Genomic DNA, 20,427 nt, shown 5'->3' with positions numbered 1-20,427 from the left:
GCTGGAGAGGGCTCGACCCCGAGGCCAAGCTGCTGGCAGGGAGCGGCTTTCACTGGCTTTCGCGCCCTCCCCAGCCCATCCGCTGCCTCCCTCTTTGACAGGCCTGCAGTTGGTTACTAACGCCCTTCGGAGAACAGCCGGGCTGCCCCTCAGGCTGGCTGTCGCGGCGACAGAGCTGAAAGCAAATCAGCTCGGCAGAGTACCGCCGCTTTTTGTGCTGAAGCATGCAAGGAAGGAAGGAAGGAAGGAAGGAAGGAAAAAATCCACTCTCGTGCCCCACCTTCGATCCCTGGCGTGTACTCTTCCCCCTTCATTTTGAGAACACCTCCATCTCCCCTCTCCTCACAGGGAACGGCCATGAACTCAAGAGCTTCAATCGTACGACACCTCCCAATAGCTGACTTGCGCAAGTAAAAGAACAGCGTCACCTTTTCCTAAGCCACCAATTTACCCACCCCTTGCTTTTTCCTACTGAAAAAGTGCGGTCCTGCACAATTCCTTTTATTCAAAAAAACTTCAAAAAAACCACCGTCACTAGGAGATGCTTGCAAAGGCAAAGAGAACAAACGCAGCCCGTTTCCCACAGCAAAACATAATGCATTCCTGGGAAGGGCACGAGACAGGAACCCCGTGATGCTGCAGCTGCTCCTCTACAGGAAAAGAAGGCTCAGAGAGGCTGAGCCAGCTTCCGAGTCTCTGCCTCCAGAACAGCAGCTTCGGGCTCCCTGACCACAGCTGCTAAGGAGCAAGACAGCTCTCGGTGAAGGTCTGACAGCTCCTGGCTGGTCTTTGCACAGCACTCAATGTAGTCCTGCTTGCATTTGCGTTCTTGCGCCAGCTGCGTCTGCAGAAGGGACACCTGAAAGAGGCGAAAGGCCGAGCTCAGACAAGCCCACGCTGTTAGGACCATCTGCAGCTCCACGGTTCCGGCTGTCAGGGAAGACGCACCCTCTAACTCCAGCCCTGACAAACGCTTTGTCCCACTTGTGGAATGGGCAGTAACAGGTTCCCAGAGTCACCCTGAACTGACCTGAGATTATCAACAATTCGAGTCTCTTTCCGGCATACCATTCACACGTACAACACCGAGACATTCCATGTATATGAAAGACAGGTTCCTACAGGATTTAGTAACCCAGCTCGTTTTTTTCAAAGGAGATCTGGGCTACTGCCACCTCGGTTCCCCATGCTTTGTCCTCAGCAGGAGCACTACTGGTTACACAAGGTACTGAAGAACTGTTCTGTTATGATCTAGTTGCAAAACTTGAGAGCTAGCACACGAAAAGGGAGAAAACGCTCATTCTTCCTCCCTTCAGAGCATTTCACAAATGAGCAGAGCAGAATTGGATGAACAAAGCCAGGGGGAAATGAAACTCCTCCAACTCTCTTCTTTCCTGGCAACACGGGGTTGTGCCTGCTGGGCTTTTTGCGGGGAGAGACCCAGCTGCTCTCACCTCCTCTCAGGTTTGCAGTGCAGTGCGGCCACAGCAGCTCTGGCATGTTGCCCTCTGCCTGCTTTGGAGTGGAGGAGATGCCAGCACTGGGAGCAGCGCTCAGGGCTTTGCTGTTTTGGGGAGCACAGCTCAGGTCAGAGGTTTTCCTCTCTTTTCAAAGTGACGTGTGCTTCGCCGAGGGCTGTGCTCCCCACGGGAATGCCATCCCCAACCTCAGGCTAGGAATATGAAAATACTCTTTCTTGGCAAGCGAACTCAAATAACAGAAGCAATTCCTAAAGGAGTTTTATGGCTTATGGAACCTGCTACATTGGAATTACAACACCAAGGTCTGTCAACATAAAGCCAAACCAGATAAAAAGGGCGACCCTGATCTGCTAGAGCAGGCTAGATGTTGAAACTCAGGCAGCCAGCCCCGGCAGGGGAATGCGCAGTGATATGCTGCAAGCTCCACTGGTAATTGAGCCAAGGGAAAACAGGAGGAGTCAACCAGGTGAGTGAGACTCAAGGGGAACAGCCTTAGAATACTCCCTCTTTTCCGGCGAGTTCCAGTTTTCTGAATTTCCTCCAATCCCTCTCCCACCTTTAGGCAAGCCAGAGACTAGACCTAGGTGAATGATGTTGTTTGGCCACGGCCAACAGATGGGTCTGACTGGGTATTTCCACCGCCTGGTGTACTCACTCCCTGACAGCCAAACAAGCCTCGGGCTGTAGCAGCGTGCAGAGTTGTGCCCATGAGTACAGCCCCAGCAGCTTGTGATGAGAGCTTTCCTCCTCCTCACCTGGTTCTGCAACTCAGCTAATCGACGACTGCAGCGCGTGTGAGACTCCTCCTGTGAAGAAAACGCAAGGATTTGGTTTTGGCCTCCAGTCTGGCCAGGGCCATGGTCTATATTCGACTGCCGTTAGGTCTATACCGGGGGCTGCTGCCACCGGGATTTGCCATTGTTCCTCTGTATGGCCAGAGCCTCTCCACCAAGTAAGAGTCTGTTCTCACCCGTCGAGAAGCAGGCACCTTGTGCTGGTCGGAGAGAGAAAATCCGCATGCATCTGGCAGCGACCGACCACTACAGTATCTCTTCAGTCTCCTCCGTTCACGTTCCACCTGCACGTTGGATAGGAGAAAGGGTCACAGAAACCTGCCACCAAACAAGGAGCAAAAGGACCTCTGGACATCACGGCAAGGAGGTGTCTGCTCAGAGACCGTTAAGTGCACCAGAGAACGCTGGGGGCCAAAAGCACTCCAAGTAGACTACGGAAGAGAAAGAGCGAGAGGAAGCAGATCCTGACACAAGAGTGTCCAATGTGTGCGTATGGGGCCACTGGGGCAAGAAGGGTGGTACCGGAGTGAATGTGCATTTGTGAAGGCAACGGGGCGCCAGGAGAGAGAGAAAATACGGACGTGCGTGTCCACAGGGGGAGGTGGGAGAGGGAAGGAAACAAGCAGAGGACTCCGAAGTGCTGTCTGTGGAAAGGGGTTGTGTTCCAGAGGACCGTGAGGCTTTGCAGAAGCAGTGAAAGCCTGGTTTACCTGCTCAAGAGTCCTCCTGAGCTCAGCATTGAGTTGCTTCACCTCAGTCTTCTCAAGTTCCAGCCTTGCAACTGCTCGCTGCAGATGTTCCAGCCGCTGCGACAGGAGTCTCTTCTCCGAGAGCCACGAGAGCTGCTCCCCTTCTGCAATAGCCTGCTGGGCATACAGAGAGGAGATTGTGTGAGCTGGTGCCCCAGAAAGGTTAGAAGGGCCACAATCAACAAGTCAGGGAGAGTGACCGCACTCAGGAACAGACAGTGCTAAGTCCCTTCTTCTCCTCCTGGTCCACGGGCCAAAACAACACACTCTCTTCCTAGGGGCCCTCCTCCAGATCGCCTTGGAGAAATCCACACAAATTTGCCTCCATGCTTTTTGGACTGCGGCGCAAGTACATCCTGAACGCGCAATGAAGCCTTTCACCTCGTCAGGCAATGGTACAGATTCCATTATTTTTAATACACTGGAAAAGCTGTACCTCAGAAATCTACATCTCTGAGAGCATCCTCTAAGCACCGTCAGCGTAGCTGCTGTTCAGCCAGCGTTACACAATTCTACGAAGTTTAGTACGTTAGTTCGGTCAACTGTGCTCTTTCCTTTCCATGGCAAATCCTAACCACGACACGTTGGCCAAGCTTGCCTAGACAGGAGAGAACCAATTACCCGTCCCCAACTTTTGGACCGGAGTGAATTTTAACAGCAAGCGCTGTAGTACTTTCAGTAGTTCTGGGCTTGACAGAAAACGTTCTAGCAGGTGAGTGGCCTCTGGCCGGAGCTCTACAGACAGGCAAGCCTGCTGGCTGCAATCATGGTTTCTTCCATGACCAAGCAGGTCACGGATTTATGGGCCTATATATTCCCATATCTTTATGGGAAACATCATTAGAACCCTTTGTAGACATTTTGGTTGACTGATGATCAATCCCGTTGCCTACCTGATGATGAAACCGGTCCGTGTCCCTCTCTGAAACCACACTCTGCAGGACGGCTACTTCTTCCTCAAAGTGCCATTGGCCATTTCACTCTTGGTAAGGGCGAGAGTCAGTGCTTGTGCCTTCTCTTTCCATTTGACTTCTCCGCTTTCAGTCTGCTTCAAAATAGCAATCGCACGCTCCAACTCTTCCCCCTTTGCTTTCCGCTCATCTTCCAGTTGTTGGGTTAGCTCCTTCTGCCTTTGCAAGGAACGGTCTCTCTCCTGGAGAACTCTCCTCTTCTCTGCTTCCTCTTCCTCCCATTTTCGGAGTTTCTGGATTTGTTTCTGTAGGGTCTCCCCTCCGTCTTTCCATCGCAAAGCCGATGTTATTTGTTTCAGGAGTTCACTCTGCCTCCTAAGCTTTGTTCTCTCCCTGCCAGAGTCTTCTCTAAATACCGACTCTGTCTCTCTGGTACTTGATCTCTTCATCCTTCTTTGTCAGCCTTTGCTGAACGTGCCGGAGGTCTTCCCGAAGAGCTCTTCTTTCCTCTTCTAACTCTTTTGCTCACCTTCAGCCTTGGTCTCTTGTTCCCTCTCATGCAAGGCTGCTTCTAGGAGCTTCTCTTGCTCTCTGTGATGTCTAACCTCTTCATTCGTCTTGGTTAGCCTAAGCTGGAGATTCTGCAAGGTCTCAGTTCTTCTTCTTGGCGCTGGAGTTTCTGCATAAGAGTCTCATTGTCTTCCTCTCTCTTCTTCACCACGTCCTCAAGCAGATTCACTTGCTTCTGGCATGAGGTTAGTGCTACTTTCATGCTCTCTTCACGAAGCCGGAACATGTTCATTTGCTCTGTCTGCTTGAGGAACTCCAAATGGTTCTCCTTCAGGATTTGGCTCATTTTGTCTAGATCCCGCTCTAGACTCTTGGCCTGCTTGCCTTCGAACTCCTTCTGCTCTCGAAGGTCCTGGACATGCTCTTGCAAAGACACGATCTCTTGATCTCTAGCTTCTAGAGAAGATGCAGCGTGTTCTAGTTTTTGCAGTATAGCTTTAGTCTGCATCGCTGCCTCCTCCTTTTGCTGTTGAAGCTTAGAGATAGCCTCCTCCAGAACCCCCGATCGTTTTTTCTCTTTCTTTCAGAGTCAGTTTTGTTGCTTGAAGATTTGTTTGCTCGGCTTCATGTTTTTCCTCCTGTTCCTTGCATGCCTCACATTGCTTTCTAAGGGATACAATTTCTTGCTCTTTTTCCTTTAGTGCCACTTCAAGACGTTGCAGGATTTCCTTCTGCTGTTCCGAGTCTTGTTCTTGTTTTTGGAAGGTCTCAATCAGTTCCTTCTGAGATTCAATCATGAAATCCTTTTCTTTCAGTATTGCCGTAGTGTATTCTAAGTCTCTGCGTAAGACACTCATCCGTTCTTCTGTTTTTTCCTCATAGCTCCGTGTTTGTTGCTTTTGGATGTCCAGGAGCCTGTCCTTTTCTTTTAAGGCTTCGAAGGTCTGCTCCAGTTGGTGACGGACAGTCCTCAACTGCAGTGCCATGACTTCTTCAGCTTCCTGGATTTGCTTTTGTTGGGACTCAAGCTCTTGATCTTTTTTAGATAAAGCAAGTGTCATCTTTTCTACTTTACCATGAAGCTCTTGCAAGTACCCCTCTTGCTGTTCCTTGTACCGCTGCAAGAGGCTTAACTGATCCCTTTGAGAGTCACACTCACTCTCTCTGTCCTTAAGAGCTGCCCTCAGGTGCTCAAGGCTTGCGTGCAGAGATTTCACCTGTTCCCTCTCCATTTCCAGTTCTTGGATCTGCAGAGTCCGAGACATAAGCTCTAAGTTTTTCTCCTTCAAGTTTCCTTTCATATGATCAAGATCCACCTGCAGATTTCTCACTTGTGATGCGACCTGCACAGAAACAGAGAGAAGATGGGTATAAACTTCCCCCACAAAATTTGTGCGGCAAGACTCGAAGACTGATGGGCTCAGGCGTTCTCAAAGCACTACGCTGCTGGTCTCCTAGGTCATTATCTGCCCACTTGGAGGCACAGATTCCTAAGTGAGATTGGCATGGGTCCATGCCAATGGACCATATAAACATGGTCCATCCGTGATTGAATCTTCACCAGCGTCTCGCCTTGCTGGCGAGGGTATCCCTCGTCTTCTGCTGTGCCCTGTTTGTCTTTCAATAGCGACTTTCGCACCTAGTTAGCAGCCCGATATCCAGCCATCTCCCACAGCTCTATCGTTGCTGTGCAGGTGGCTTCCTTTTTGAGCTCACCCATTGTGAGACACAGTTATGGTGCTCACGTTCTCTTCAGGCCGGCAACGCGCTTCCTGCCTTTCTTAAACCTACCCTCTGGTAGCCTCTCGCATTAGAGGCCCTGTCCCTCGTGGCAGAAAGGTCTCATGGTTGCTAAGGCATCACTCCTGTTTACAAAGGGGCAGCTGAGAGACACTTCTACCCAGACGGACAGTGTCCAGAGAGGCACTGCCAATACGGAGCCCAGAAGAGTGAAAACACCACACAAATTCTGCCTTCACAGTCTTTACCTCTTGCTTGGCATTTTCGACTCTAGTTCGTTCCTCTTCTTGTTGAGCCTGCATGGTAGCAATTTCCTGCTTCATATCAAACAGCTTCTTCTCGTGCTCCCTTTCTGTCTCTGCCTTCTCCTTTTCCCATTGCTGCAGCATCTCCTGGACCTCTGAATGGTGCCCTTCCCGCTCGCTTGCCTGATGAGGGGAGGAAGAGACTTCAAGACGGAGTCCCAGCCAAGCTCCTCAAAAAAATGGGAAGCTTCATCCCTCCCACAACCCCTCACCAGAACAGCGCACCGTAGTGGCTTTGTGCCCTCCATCAACCACATCCTATCGAGGAACTTAAAAGGAGGGCAGCAGGTGGAAGAAAAGGAGACGTCACCTTCCCCTCTCTGATGGCTGCCTGTTTCCCAACACCTCTCGCCTCGGGATTTCTCTCTATTCTCAGAGTCTCTGTTTTCAAAGCTCAACTCCATTCTCATCAATGAACAGATGCTGATGGACTGCAGGGTGAGCAAGAGGCCAGTACCCCGATGCCTAGTCACAAGACAGGCCACGAACTGAAGTACCAGGGACAAGGGCCCTGTTCCATACGCTTCTAGCCCAAAGCTAATGCCTCTGTCAACCGCGGAAGGACAGACAGAAAGGAACAAAGTTCCCGTGCCTGCAGCTGGCAGGAATGTCAGGAGTCCGCTTCACGGCAGACAGGAGTCCGGTAAGCTCCTGCCCCTTTGCTGCCATGCTTTGGGTGGGGACCACCCAACCTTCTGCTGAACTCGTCTTAGGCCCACCCTGAATCTGGGGCTGCAGTTACTGTCCCAGCAGAGTCCTGTGGGTGTTCACGTGCCTTCAAGTAGGAGCCATTGGCTCTGCTGCCTGGCCTAGCAATGTGTGGCCTATGACAGATGACTGCTGCCATTTCACACGCTCAGGCTATTCTTCTTCTCAAGCCAGCTCACAAAGCTTGCTCAAAGAATTCAAAAGCGTATCGTTTCCTACCAGGTCTTGCAGGAGCTTGCTTATTTCCACTTCGTGATCAGCTTGCTGAGTCTCAGGGTGTTGTCATACTGCTGTTCTGTCTGCAAGAGCCGTTCTGCCATGTTTTCCCGTTCCTGCCTCATCAGAGACCTCTCTGCTTCCAGCTCACATTGAAGGCACTTCACTTCCCCTGCAAACACGACAAATGGCAAGATTCAGTGCCTGCCCAAACAGTGGTTCTGACTTTACTGACCTTAAGCCATTTGAATTTCAGTGTAGGAGGGATCTGTCTCCAGCTCCTTCACTCCTCAGAAGCACTGCAGACAGAGAGCTATTTTTATACCGTCTCCCCTAGGCAGGGGGATCACCAGAAACAAAGCACGTGAGGCTCTCACCTTGGATCACCTCCTTGGCCTGCGTGACGGTGTGAAGTTGGATTTCAAGCTGACTCCCGGCGATCTCCAACTGAGATAAGTGCTGCTGAGCCTCAAACAGGCGGGATTCCAGGGTCTCCTTCGCCGACCTGCAAGTTGCAAATACAGAGGGAAAGGAGTTTCTTGCTCCTGACACCCACAGGGAGTTACTCCAGTAAGAAGTGGTTCGAGATCCCTACCCCTGAGTACGGAAAATGGGCTGCATGGAAACTTGTATACAGAAAGCGTATTTCTGCCATTTAAAATGGCAATGCAGGCTCCTCCGAGGGAACGCCCAGGCACCTGAGTGGAACAACAATAAACCCACAACAGCAGGATTTCACTACTTTGATGGCCAACGGAGGATGTATCGTCGAGAAGGAGAACAAGCACATATTTCTGATTACGCCAATCTCTGGCAGTCCAAAGTAAATATGCTCTGTTTTAAGGATAAATCAAAGTCAGTCTCTAAAACAGAACAGAAAAGATCGAGTCCAAAATTGCGACAACAAAAGGCTCTTGAGAGCCACATTTGGCAAGAACAGTTGCTACAGCCCAATAATTGACAACACATAATTCAGCTGGATCAAATAAGAGAAGCTGGAGCTCAGAAGCAGCAGCAGCTCTCAAGAAACAGACTCAGTCAAAATGGTGTTTATCAGCCTTGCCAACAACATACTCTGGAGTGGTAAAGTGAAAAAGTCAAAAAGCATGACAATCAATCTCTAAAACACCATTTGTACAGCTCTGCAAGCTCAGGAGTCTTCTCAAAAACACCTAAGAGGAGGACGAACGTCTCAATACGTTGGGTTGGTTTTGGGGTTTTTTTTTGGAAAAGCAGAACTTGTCGCGTTTGATCTCAGAAACCTGATACAGCAGAAGGACAGAATCTTGTGCCTTCCCTGTATAACTTCTCCGTGACGTCTGTCTCTACACAGCATGTGGTAAGGAGTACAGGACCCAGACATCAGTGATGGGCAAGAACTCCCAAAGACTGGCACGAATTCAAAAGAGGTTTCCCTGCTGCTGGTGTAACCAACTCTAGGTCCTGCACCACAGGTGACAAGAGTTAGCTTAGAAACAGAAGGCCCTCAACATTTTCAGCATGAGCCTCCAGCTTCACCCTAAATGGCAGCGTCCTACTCACAGTGTCCGTATGTAATAGCCTTGAATTCTGAAGATCCCAGCTGATTTCAGCTGAAAACAGCTGAAAAGCACACAGGCCGCAAGAAATCCTCGTGTAATGATGGCCACCTTTACAACTAGAGACACTAAATAATGTCCTGCCTAGGGTCTCCTCCCCGCCTTTACCTGGCCTCTGCCAGCTGCTCTGAAAGGCCTTGTCTGTCCCGCTCCACGGCTGCCAGTCGCACCTCTAGGGCAGCCTTCTCGTGCACCAGCAATTCCTTCTCCTTGCACACCTTGGCCAGCGCATGCCCTTGGCGAGAGGACTCCTGGCGCAGCTGCTCCAGACCACTGCTAGCCGACTCTTGCTGGCGGTAAACCTGGAAGCGGGACAAAACACAGTTGGAGTCCTTTCTCTGGAGTCCTGGGCAGAGCCGGCCAGTGCCGCTTCTGAATCAGCTGGAGGAGAAAGAGCTCCTGGACGTTGGGCTGCAAGGTTAAGAGCATCTGCTGTATACCGCACTCATACCCTGGGCTGCCAAAAGGCACTGGCACTGTTAACTTGAAAGTGATGTGTAAGGCCCTCCTGGGTTGCCTGGGGCCAGACAGCTCCCTCAGGGCAAACGTACATACCCCAGACTACCTGTTTTCATGCAAAAATACTGCATCTTCCAGAACTGCCACCTTGCAAACTACGATTCTATCCGAATCTATTCCAGTAATGGACAACTTCAGCAAAGCTTGAGCAAAAGCAACTTTGCTCGCTGAAGAAAGTGAAAATACACATGGTTTCTCCTTCTAGGAAAAAAAACCCAACCCATCAAAGCGTCACCTACTTTCGTGGGTAAAGCAGTTGGATGCAATGAGGTGATGCTTGGCAGGGCAACGGCCCCCGTGGCGAGCAGTGTCATTTAGTGATTTCGGAATGTCTGGCTGATGTGGCCAAAGAGATGGCAGACTCTGTTTGTACAGCAGTTCACGTCAACAATACCGTTTACTTGTCTTACACAAAGAAGTTGTCTAATATACCTTGCCGGTATTCAAGCTCGAAGATGAACCCTGATCTTTCAGCTGTTTTCTTCAGTATAACACCTCTGCTGGCTATTTGCCAAACATACCACGTACTCCAAAACTAAGACTGTCTAACAGAGAACAGACCATCAGAAACAACCAATTCTCCTCTCAAAGTTATCCCCTAATACCCAGGATTGCACATTATGAAACTGACACTTAAACGATGGCAAACTCCCTAGTCTCCTCCAGTGACATGATTCTCCCAAGCTCTTTCTCCACTGTACCGAAATCAGTTAGTCCAGAGTAGAGAGTCTTGTGCCATCACCTATTTCTCATCTTCTTCCTCAAAGCCTAAAGAGGCTCCAGCAATTCAAAGCTGCATGTACGTCTTAAAATACAATTTCAACAATTCCAAGGTGTCATTCCCATTCTTGGCAGTGCAGGACAGCAGACACTGGCTTGCAGCTTTGTCCCGCTCTCTAGGCTCGAACAAATGCAGCTTTGAAAGCTGCAGACTTCACAACAAAAAGCGTAAATAGCAACAGGCAGCCCTGGGTTTTTTTGCCTCGGAAAAAGGGTGAAGAGCTAGGCTCTTTGCTTCTTTTGCCACATGTGAGAGGAGAAGCCTCACTCAGATTCACGGGCAAGACAAAGCATCTCCCTGCAGCTTCTCAAAAGCCAAAAAAGAGGCCAGCACAGCCAGGTGGATTAAAGTAACCTGTAGAAGCAGAGGACAACTCAGAGAACTGCGGAACTTCTCTGCAAGCCAGCAACACGCTTCCAAAAGGAAGTAAACAATGCCTTCTGACCTCCAGCACTACCAAGCGTCTCCTTGACAAAAACCCTGCAGAAGCCAACAGATACAGCTTCACTGAGCCAAGCAGCCCAAAGCCCACCCAGAAAGCACCCGCTTTTTGGGCTCACCTGACTGAGCTTCTCTTGGGTTTCTGCCTTCTCCTCTGCCAGTATCCTCAGCTCTACCTGCAGCCCCTCCTGGTGCTCCTCTGCTTTCTTCAGCAGCTGCTCCAGGTGGGCTTTCTCTGCGCTGAGCTCTTCATTTGTTCGTTCACACACGGTCAGCTTCTCCTGGTCAGAGATCTTTGCTCTCTCCATCTCGTCCACTTTGCCTGACAGAACTTCATTCTCTTGCTCCAGCTACAATCACAGAAGCACAGAGGACATAAGATACAGTCAGATTTACCTTCTACAGGAGGTTTGGCTTGGACAGAAAAAGGAACATTTCCATATTCAGACAGTCATACTGTCGGAAGGCAAGAAGTCGGAAAGGCGGCAGCAGCAGCAGCAGCTGGAGACGAACCCTTGGCAAGATCTTTGGCTACTCTGCTCACCTGCAACACAAGTTTGCCCAGTTGCACTTTATCCAACGCAAGGGCTTCATTCATACTGCTCATCTTTGCGGTTGCAACACGTAGATCAGCTGCTTCAGCGCTCAGCTTATTCTGAGCCTCTGACAACTCTGCTACTGCCTGCTCTGCCTGGAGAGACAAAAGAACAACATGAGAACAAAGACAGGAAAATCCCTGACTTGAAGCAGCCACTCCAGATCCCCTTTTGTGTCTCTGACATACTCCCAGTAACGTGTCCCCAATAAGCACGCGGCACTAGCTACACCAAAGAGCCTGTGTGGTCTGATCACCGTTTTCCAAGAAGGAGAACAACATTGTCCCTGTCTTCTACTGCCAGAGACAGCATCGGTGGTGGTCTTGCTATCACAACTCCCTCTCCCACAAGTGCTGCCTCGGAATAAGGTGACCATACCTTTTCCAGTGCCATGGTAAGCTCATGTTTCTCTTGCTTCAGCAGATCCCTCTGAAGGTGCGATTCCTCCAGTGTCTCTCCTGCGACTACCAACTCACTCTGTAATAATGCATGTTTTCCTTCAAGCGCACCTAAGTCCTTCAGCCTAGGAGAAGGGGAAAGACAAACAAGTTTTTAATGTAAAACATTCTCATTTCCAAAACCAACCGTATAGAATCACAGAAGCATTTAGGTTGGAAAAGAAAGACCTTTAAGATCATCGAGTCCAACCGTAAACCTAACCCTGCCAAGTCCACCACTACACCACGTCCCTAAGCACCGCAGTCTACATGTCTTCTAACTGCCTCCAGGGATGGTGACTCAACCGCTGCCCGGGCAGCCTGTTCCAATGCTCGATAACCCTTTCGGCAAAGAAATTTTTCCCAATATCCAATCTAAACCGCCCCTGGCGCAACCTGAGGCCGTTTCCTCTCGTCCTGTCACTTGTTCCGCCGGAAAAGAGACCGACACCCACCTCGCTACAACCTCCTTTCAGGCAGCTAACAGCTTCCTGCCTGTTAGTTCTCTCTCTCCTCTTTCATACGTTGGATGCAAGACTTTCCCAAGTTCTTCTTTGGGTAAGACAGACTTTTAAAGTCCAGATTAATAGTCCCACAATTACTTTTGCCTTCAGCAGTGAACCGATGAAAGAGCTTGCAATCTATTCGGGGAGATGTGTATGAATTTCCACTCGAATAATCATAGGATCACAGGATGATTCGGGTTACTATGTGCGATGTTGCAAAACGGCACTTCTTGCCCCAAAGGCCTTCTGCACTCAGTCTGGCATGGAAACGTCACTACAGAGGTGCTACAGCGCATGTGATGGTCCTGGGCAAATGCCTCCCAACTCCTGTAGCACAGCCCTGGGTAGCAAAAGGGCTGTACAAGAGACAGAGCTCTCTTTATGCTGGTCTCAATTTCTCACCAAGAATCAGTTAACAGCAAAACCACTCTAACATGCAATCTCTTTTCCAGTCTTGTCTTACTCACAAGAGCTTCTGTCAGTCAGACATTTTTCCCTACCCTTTCTGTTGAAGGCCATACTTTGACTAGGGACAGAAACGAGGCTGTGCAGAATGGGCGTGTTTTAAATGTGAACACAGCCCATCTATGAATCCCAGCAGCAGCCACGAAAGATAATGTTGGCAATAGCAAAGTTTAAAACACATTTACCTCTCCTGAAGCTCCTTCTTCTCCAGGTCCCCTTGACTTGTAAGTGCATCGCTTCCCAAGTCTTCTGGCTTATTTCCTCTTCCGCTCCTGCTGTGCCTGATCCTTCAGGACAGGTCTACCCAGACTGACGGACTCCCGGAGCCGTACGGCAGAGTTCAGGCGGGAGCAGCTTACAAGTACCGATCCAGAAAGCCTCCGTTGCTCTGCCTTCAGCTCTGACAAATCTCTGAAGAAGAATCAAGAAAGAGATCACGTTCGCACCAGCTTTACCACCTGACTCACTTCTGAAGCACGTAATTGCGCAACAGTAAAAGCCGGCAGGAAAGACGACATCTTCGTTGGGACCAATCATTCATCTGACACTTTGGGATCAGGACACATCTGGACAGTGGAGCAATGAGTCTGTTTGATGGTTGAGGAATGAGTCTCTTTTCTCCTCAGAGGTAAGAAGAAATGTATGGAACAGCCAGAAGGCTGCAAGAACTAACTAGTAGGTCAGGCATACTCTACGCATTAAGGAAAGCTTAGAATCAAATAAGGTAAATGGCTGACGGAAACCCAGAGTTTGAAGTTGCACGCTGACACCAGAAGAAGCTACTAGTACGGCTACACTATTTTTGTTTGCATAGAAGGCAACTGCGAGAAAGGAACCTCAGCGAGCCCAACAACAAGAAAACAATCATAAAAAGGAGGTATCAAACTAAGCAAAATAAATCGGATAAATGCAATAACAGGGTAGAGAAGCTATCCTTTCTCTCAACAATGATGGCACAGGAATAAGCGGATGCAAACTGACCAGAATAAATGTAAGCTGGAAACGAGAAGGGAAAAAAAAACCCCAAACATTCACAAACGATCTTTCCATCAGGAGCAGTGGGAAAAGACAGCCAGTGAGATTTAAGGCGGATTTTAATCGCTCTATAAAAGGGACCGCTCTACATGCTGCATGCCTAGCTTTGGCGAGTCTCTTCCAACGTGTCCACGTGTGCCCGCGTCGGTGTTAATATGCCCAAACATCAACGTAGTCAAGTCCATCTGTTCGGGGCCTCTGCACTGCTTATAGCCCGAGCCCCTCAGTTTTATCTGAAAACCAGCATCAAACAAAATGATGCTGAAGATAGCCTAGAGCACGCTGAATGGCATTGCTTCAGACTACCAAAGGAGAAATGCTGTCTTTAGCCGCAACTGAAGTAACATCAGGGCTCAAAAAGCAGCTGTGAAGGGAAGCTACATTTCTTCTGCAAGAGATCTAGCCTTAACTTCTACTCACCGGTCAGTGGCGGTCTTCATTTCCAGGAAATGACGGCGGAAGGTTACCACCTGACGCCACAGGCTGAGCAGACGGTTACGTGCACCCCTTAAGTAGTTGTCAGAAAGCTAAACACGCCAAGACAAAAAGAAATGCCAATTCAGCCTTCGCTGTCACTCTACAAGTCTTTCAGATAGCAGAGAGTACAACCACCATCACCAGGTCTCCTTTCACAACAATTCCAACAGGGGCATCGAGGACTGAAGAGGCACCACAGAAGCAGCCTCAGCAGCCCTGCCACCTGACTGCAAGGAAGGGAACGGCCACACTTCTCCTGCACGAGTGGCTGTCAGCAAAGCAAACTGATCGTGAGTCATCACCTCGCCTTGCAGAGGTGTCTAACAGGCTTGGTGGAGGAAGGCAAAAACGAGCCCCTCCGAGAGCAGTGTCAGATTTGCTTACAACAGGCTATTGGGAAGGGAGGCCTGTCCTGTTCTTCTGTCGGCTGCTCTGAATCTGAAAACACACACACCTCTCCGGTCTCCGCTGCTGGAGACAGAGATTTAGGAACGAGGAAAAAGACGGGCGGTCCTGTGTGACTGCCCCACAGTGCCCAGCAACAGCCAGCATTTGCCTTTAAGACCGAGCGGCATGGTCACAGCAGGTGGGCACCTTCCAGCACCCACCACAGTCTGCTGACACTCCTCCATCTCACACCCCTGTCTTCTGCTCCTCAACACCAATACATCCTCAACACAGCCACAACTTGCACACAGCAAGCTCCCTATGCCAGAAATAAAATGCATTCTCATTCCACTCTGGCATCACGTCTGACCTTCCCGTAGCCTACCCTTACCTCACGTTCACCGCGCCATTCACTCTCCTTCAATTCCAGCTCCGCCCGGGCCCTCATCCAATCCGCCGTCAGTTTTCCAACATCTTCTTTGAGGGCTGAATTAACCTCATTCGCTTTATCAAGGTGCTCCCACAGGAAAGCGTTCACTTCTGCCAGATTCTCACACCTTGGAAAGGGACAAACAGCAACGAGGTCACTGAACAACTGCTATCCACAAGCAGCGTCCCCGGGATTTTCCAGCTCCTTCAACACCGACCTTCTTGTCAAACTGAGAGGTGGTAAAAGTGCTTTCTAGGATTAACTAAGATCTCCCTGGCATGGCAAACTCATTTGCTTCCTCTTGCTTTGAGCCTTCAATTCCCGTCTACAATTTCAGTGCCCCCTTCCTCTTCAACTTTGACGATGCCCACAGTTAACGTCTTGCCCCCGCTTCGTGCTGTCTCATCGCTGGATGCATCATCTTTCTCTGTCGTTGGCCTGACCACCTCTCTTCCTCCACTCTCCTCTCTCAGTTGCCATGTCCTTTTCCCTTGCAGTGCTGTACCCACCGCTGCCCTCACCTTCTTGGCAAGCCTCTCCCTGTCCTTGTCCTACACACTGCGTAGCTAGACGCAGAGCAAAGACCTAGCAAAGCCCTGTAGCAAAGACCCCACCGTGTTGATCCAGTAAACCGCACACCACAAACACAGCACCATATACGCAGGGGAAACAGCTTTATATGAAACTTTCAACTGAAAAGTGAATCTAAAAGCACTAGTGACTCTGGGGCCACAGACTAATATCCCAGCCAGGAAACATTGCACAAACCAAATTTCAAGAACCGCTGCCCTGTGAACAAGCACAAAACTCAGTTGCTGGATCAAAACAGGAGCTGTGCTTCTCCCGCCTTAGCTTGCAACATACGTAACACAGCACACAGGTGCCTTTTACACCACACACAATGGATCTCTCGGGCAGAGGAAAAAGGAAAAGCAGAGAAAGAAACGTGGCAGAAGATGCCTGCGGTGCTAAGTGCTCTGCTGGAAGACTCTGGTACAAGCACAGGACGTGCTCTTCAGGTAAAACCAAACAGGAAAACGCCTGCGCCATGAAATGTTCCCGATGTCAGGCCTTGATTCTCAACCTACAACGGGGCTCTGCTGAGTAGCTCACCTCCTGAATCACAGAACAATTTAGGCTGGAAAGGGACCTTTGGAGGTCACCCGGAACAACGCCCCGCTCAGAACAGAGCCGTTCAGCACACAACGCTATTGCTGCGCCACAGAACGGATTGTGGACCTTTCGCCTTTCAAAACGGCTTGCCCGACTGCTTCCCTTGGGGAGACCAGGTGGCACTGACAGCTTTTCCCTCACTTCCACGAGCATCCAGGACACCAAGTAGGAGGAAGGCTGCTTCCTTTTACCTTTGCTGCTCCTCTTCCGACTGAAGCAGTGCTTTCTTCAGGCTGTGGTCTTCTGTGGCTTCCCGCCTGCCTGGAAGGGATCCCTGAAGAAGAAAGGAAATGCTTAGTCAAATTCTTGTGTTCCCTTCACTCCTGTGAGCATCCATCGCTTTCCCCTCCATTTGTTTGGTATCTCAGGAGCTCGTGCCTCCTTCCAGGCATAACGCTGTCGTGACTACAGAGAGGAAGGGCGTTACTCAATGTGAGTAGCTCTCCTCAGTCTCCCCTGTTGAACTCTCACAGCTAGCTATCCTCAGCTCATGACCGTGAGCGCTCCCTTAGACTTGAAGCCTGGGAATACTCTCCTACCCTTCGCTTCCTACGTCTACTTTAGCCACGAAGCAGAAAGAAAGGCACGGAGCCAGCTCCGTATGTTGAACGCCAGCATTCTTGCCTTCCAAAACGCTATGTTTCACCCGATTCTTTTTCAGAGACAGCCATAGCATGTAACAGGCAGCAGAGCCCTCTCCTGACACCTAGCACAAATGGTACTCCAGCAATAAAGCACTCTTTCACAACATTAAAATCCTTCTTCATAGGGTTTTCTGGACTGGCATTTCTGGGACCACTGGCTGCGCCAGGAATGGCAACCGGACACAACACTGACAGGCAAACTTACAGCGCTTCTTTAAACCCTCAGGCAGCAAAATCTCGTTTCCCTCTGTCATTGCTGTGGGAGCTGCTTTTTGTCTGCGTTAACGAACGCTACGTACGCTGTCTTTAGTTAGCAACCTGCGCACTCACCCCTCCTGCTTCCAGCTGCTGCTCCAACTCTCGACACCAAGTCCGGTACTGCAGGACCTAGATGGACACAGAGAATGAAGCTGAGCGAATGCAGCTTGGAACAGACTCGGCTCCTCCTGCCTTAGCTTTCCTCTAAGTCTTTACAGCCCAAGCACGGCGAAGTGTATTTCACAGTGCTGCCGACAGAGTCAACAAGAAGTCGTTACGATATAGGGAAGCTTTGCTGTCTCTAACATTAAAGAAATTGAGACAGGGTTTCTTTTCCACGGAGTGCTATCTGCTCATCCTAAGACGGCGATGGCAAGCAGAACGATGAGGCAGACTTAGCCAGCCGTGCCTGGCCTATGGCCATCCCGTACCCCAACTCAGTATTTCCAGCGGGTCCCTGAAGCTAGAGAAAGGAGTTTTCCAAATTGCTTTTCAAACTTGAGCAAGTCAAGTCAGTGCTGGCCACGGTGCTGCTCAGCCAGTGCAGAACGCGGCTTTCTCTTCAGCTGCACAAGACCAGCACGGGCAAGAAAAGCAGGATGACCTTACGGCAGCGCCCTGACCACCGCCAGGCACTGGGCCGGGCAGGGCACGGCCTGCCCCGACCCTCCGCCCAGCTCTGGCACCCTCCTCGCTGCCACCGCTCCTGCGCCCCGGGCCAACCAGGCCCGAGCTGCCTGCCTCTGCCCGGGGCCGCCCAAAACCACCCCCGCCGGCTCGACTCCTGCCTCTGGGACAGCCCCCTGCTAACGCGGCCAAACCAAGGCGTTCGCAAGCCAGGCGGCAAAGTTCAGTCAAGGGCGGCAAAGACCGAACGAGAGGCTCGGGAGGCTGACAGCGGCAGGGCGAGGCGCCCAGCGCGCCTGGGCGGCCGGCCGGGCCGGGCCGGGCCGGGCCGGGCGGAGCGGGGCGGCTCCCGGGGCCTCCCCCGGGGCCTCCCCCGAGCTCCGGGCTCGGCGCCGTCCCGCCCGCGGCAGCGCCGGGGAAGGCCCCGTTGGGGCCGCGCCTTCGCCCCCCGAGCTCTCCGCCGCCCAGTCCCCTCTCAGCGCAGCCCGGGCGGCCCGGGCACCCCGGCCCGGCCCCGGGCAGCTCCCCCCCGGGCAGGCGCCCCCGCTCCTCACCTTCGCCTGCAGCTTCCGCACCAGCACCGCTTGCCGGTGCTGCGCCTCCTGCGAGCTCTGCAGCCGGCGCCGCAGGGAGGCCTGGCTCCGCGCCGCCATGCCCCCGCTCTCCATGTCCGCTCCGCCGCCTGACAGGCCCCGCGGCGGGGGCTGCTCCGCGGCCTGTCCCGGCGGACCGCGCTCAGGCGGCCCCGGGCCGCGGCCGGGCGCCTGCCGGGCGGGCGGAGCGGCTCACCCTGCCCGCCGGGCGCGACCGGGAGCCGGGCCGCGGGGCGGGAGAGCCGGGCTCGCTCGGGGCCGCTCTGGGGCAGCGCTTCCCTTCTCGCTCCTCGCTTCTCGCTCCTCGCTCCTCGCTGACGGTGCCGCGCCGGGCTGCGGTGCTGCCGCGGGGGAGAGGCCGCCCCGGCAGCGCTTTGCTCCAGCGAGTTCTGCTCAGAGACCGTTAAGGGCCCCGGAGAACGTTGGGGGCAAAAAGCCCGCCCTGGGGAGTCTGGGAGAGCAGGAGCGGGAGGAAGCAGTCCCTGACACCGGAGGGTCGGGGGGGGGGCACGGGGACACCGCGGCAAGAAGGCTGCGCCCGCAGTGACACCAGACAAGCTCCATCGCACAGGGAAGCCACCTGAACAGCTGGAGCTTCCTCCTCAAAGCTCCAGCTTCAGCCCTTGACTGCCACTGCAGCAGGAGGTCCGACCTAGTACGAAAACCAAGCGTGTATAGCTGGAATGACCGCATCTTTTTCCCCCTGCGTTGCAGCACGAGCGGGACAGGCTGCAAGCAGTGACAGAAAAACCCGTAGGGGAGAGAAAACTTCAAATTTACAGGACAACGTCCTCCGTGAAGTAAGCTTTATTTCATGAAGAGCTCATGAAGAAATCTGAGAAACAGGGCTCAGGCCCCTCTGCCCAGACTCGTCTAGTACGCGAATTCACTCACTCACCACTCCAGTCACGAGCTTTCATAACTCACAACCTGTAACACTGAATTTGTGCACTTAGGAGCCAAAAAAAGAAAAGAATTAGCTCCCTAGTGAGAGCGCTCATCCTTCCACCTCTGTCACGGCGCAGGCATCCCCTGTATCACACTGGGAAGCCCGAAAGCCTCGGCAGTCCGGCTGCTGTTGGACCCGCTTCAAAGGCTTTTGGGTAAGCTGATGTTTGATACCTTCCAGCTTGGAAGTCTGGTCTCTACCATTTCCAAAAGTCAGCAGATTCAGACAATCCTGCCAGACAAAGATGATGGCTGCAGGAGACAGCCAGCTGCAGGGGATAACGGCTGCATCGTGGCCCTTCAGCTCCTTCTGGCCACCTGGGCTGCCTACCTGGTGCTCTCCCTTTAACCTAATGGTGCTGCTCCCAGCACACAGCAGGCCTGAGCATGAGCTGGGTTAGCCAAAATCCGAGCAGGAGCTGAGGGAACAGTCACACTCCACCCCTTGGCAGAGTCAAACACCTAGCAAACCCATTGCTTCGGTGAGCGGAGGTACCGTTCCTCCTCTTGCCTCGCCTCCAAGGATCCGAGGCAGTGCCAGAGCTTAGAGCCTTCAGGCAGTCGTTAGTCTGGTATTGCTGTTCCGCGCTAATCACGATCCCAGTATCGGACCGAGTCAGAGACCTAAGCGCTGTATGGGCATTGGTTTTATCCGTGTGAGAATGTACATTCCAGCTGCTGAACCCTGCTGCATCCTTTGACAGCGGTAGTGGCAGTAGCAGCAGCGGCCAGACTTCTCTTCCATCTACTTTTATGGGTCTGGTACGCCCTGGTCTCCCTGAGGACGGTGTCGTGGTTTAACCCCAGCCGGCAGCTAAGCACCACGCAGCCGCTCGCTCACTGCCCCCCCACCCCTGGGATGGGGGAGAGAATCAGGAAAAAAAAACTCGTGAGTTGAGATAAAGACAGTTTAATAGGACAGAAAGGAATGAAAAACAATGATAATGATAATAATAATAATATGACAATAGCAATACTAAAAGAATTAAACTATACAAAGCAAGTGGTGCACAATGCAATTGCTCACCACTCGTTGACCGATGCCCAGTTAGTTCCCGAGCCGCGATCCGCGCCGCTCGGCCAACTCCCCCCTGTTTA

The 20,427-nt window shown here is 51.8% G+C and overlaps 1 pseudogene; it reads right to left on the bottom strand.

The window, feature by feature from the left end:
• Positions 1-484: 484 nt before the first annotated feature.
• Positions 485-18,531, bottom strand: LOC127023428 (centrosome-associated protein CEP250-like; annotated as a pseudogene).
• Positions 18,532-20,427: the final 1,896 nt, after the last annotated feature.

The sequence above is a fragment of the Gymnogyps californianus genome, chromosome 17, assembly GCF_018139145.2.
Source record: "Gymnogyps californianus isolate 813 chromosome 17, ASM1813914v2, whole genome shotgun sequence".
Classification (NCBI taxonomy): Eukaryota; Metazoa; Chordata; class Aves; order Accipitriformes; family Cathartidae; genus Gymnogyps; species Gymnogyps californianus.
The sequence above is the reverse complement of the archived record's forward strand: the minus strand, read 5'-3'. Positions and strand labels throughout refer to the sequence as shown.